The 2,078-nt window shown below is 34.2% G+C and overlaps 1 long non-coding RNA gene across 1 annotated transcript; it reads left to right on the top strand.

Annotated features, from left to right (window-relative positions):
• The first annotated feature begins 371 nt into the window (after positions 1–371).
• On the top strand, positions 372–1,349 carry LOC138896656 (uncharacterized). Its single transcript, XR_011410039.1, has 2 exons — positions 372–427; positions 1,089–1,349. It is a non-coding gene; the product is annotated as an uncharacterized lncRNA (long non-coding RNA).
• The last annotated feature ends 729 nt before the right edge of the window (positions 1,350–2,078 follow it).

The following is a 2,078-nucleotide window of genomic DNA, read 5'->3' as shown; positions in this document are numbered from 1 at the left end:
CATGTTGCTTTTGGGTTGTCTATTGTCCTGCTGATTTATGGAGTTGGAAAGGATAAAAAAGGCGTGGAGAAACGCCACATGTGGTAGGGTAGTAGGTTGGTCACTCGTCGTTGTAGTTACAGGCTAATTGTTAACTTGTTGATTGGGTGTATTATGGTATATTTGGGGGTTTTGTTGTATTGAAGGTCCCGAATTATAATTAGGTTAGTTTTGAGTTGCTGATTGTATTATGTTTGTATCTCGCCTATAGTAGGCTTGAGGGAGCAGTAAAATCAGGGGAAATGCTGCCCGTTTTATTTTAGAATCGTGTTATCGTCTGAGATACGTAATATACTACCACCATCTTAATTGTACACGTATTTCTTTGTTATAGGGTTGGCGCGCTAGTTGTCATAAGGTTGTTGTTGAGTTGCATTGACGACTTGAGGTATGTTAAGGCTATTTCTTTTTGGCATGATCCAAATGATACAAATGAAATGAGCAAAATACGCAACTTTCATAAATAACTCTATTCATAGAAATACTAGGGGTGTCTATATTCTTGATTTTCTATGTAAATTATTATTATATCCTCTATTCATGGGTCTCAGAAAAATACGTATTTGACAAAGTTTGTCCGAAAGGCATATTAATTTTATGATATTCGAGAAATCTTATTAACGTATTTCTTATGCATTTAATGCATTTATATATGTACATTGACCCATGACCAGAAGGCGTTATATACGCATATATTATATGTATATGGGATATGGGAAAAGGTTAAGGCGTTATATACGCACCACCACCTGATCAGCTGGTATACGTTGATGATTTTGCCTATAGTGGCTGAGATGATATAATGGGATGCCCTTAGAGGCTTGATGATGTTATGTACGCATATACCTATGCATGGTATGGCATTTATAAGCACATGCATGACATTATAAATTTTCATGATTCACAGAGCTATTCAGAATTTCAGGTTGAGTTCTTTACTCCATGTTTCTTTCATGTCTTTTATATACTACTGTCATGCCTTACATACTCGGTACTTTATTTGTACTGACATCTCTTTTTTCTGGGGATGCTGCGTTTCATGCCCGCAGGTCCCGATAGACAGGTTGAGAGTTATCCTAGTAGGCTATCAACTCAGTAGAAGGTGTTTGTGCACTCCACTTGCTCCGGAGTTGCCTATTTGGTCAGTATAATTTGAATATGTATTGTTTGGTATGGCGGGGCTCTGTCCCGACCTTTATGATATTTATGTACTCTTAGAGGCTTGTAGACAGATGTCATGTATACGGATAGTGGCATGGCCTTATAGGCCAGTACGTCATATGTATAAGTCAGTATATCAAGTTGGGTCACCCTATATTGAGTATTTCCTCATGTTTTATTCTACTTATCCCACAACAGCCTCTCCGGCTCAATTACCTATGATAGTATGATACGAAAGATACGTTAAGTTGGTATTCGGTTGAGTAAGGTACCGAGTGCCGGTCGCGGCCCATCGGTTTGGGTCATGACAATATTGATAATTACACATTAAGTAGATGTGTATTAATGGTATCCTTAAGAAATATTAGTAATTGTTCATATTATAAATTTATAACTACAATAAGTATAAGTATATTAGTGGTATACTTAAGTAATATTAATAATTAATTAGCCTATACATTGATAATTACATTAAGTAGAATTATAGTAATTATAATTAGCTTATAGATTGAGAATTATACTAAGTAGAATGGTATATCCTTAAGTAATGTTACTGATTCATTAGCCTATACACTGATATTTGATAATTACACTAATTAAGTAGAAGTATATTCGTAAAATCCTTAAGAAATATTACTCATTGATTAGCTTGTACATTGATAATTACACTAAGTAAAAGTATATTAGTGGTATTTGTAAAAAATATTAGCATTTGTTTAGCTTATAAATAAATAATTACAGTAAGTCAAAATGTATTAGTGATATCCTTAGGTAATATCAATGAATGATTAGTTTATATAATAAGATGTACCAAGATTTGAAAGAGGTCCATTGATGAAATAATATGAAGAGAGATGTAGCCGAGATCATGTCCATGT

This window comes from Nicotiana tomentosiformis, chromosome 8 (assembly GCF_000390325.3).
Source record: "Nicotiana tomentosiformis chromosome 8, ASM39032v3, whole genome shotgun sequence".
Classification (NCBI taxonomy): Eukaryota; Viridiplantae; Streptophyta; class Magnoliopsida; order Solanales; family Solanaceae; genus Nicotiana; species Nicotiana tomentosiformis.
This window is presented reverse-complemented; position numbering and strand designations above follow the sequence as displayed.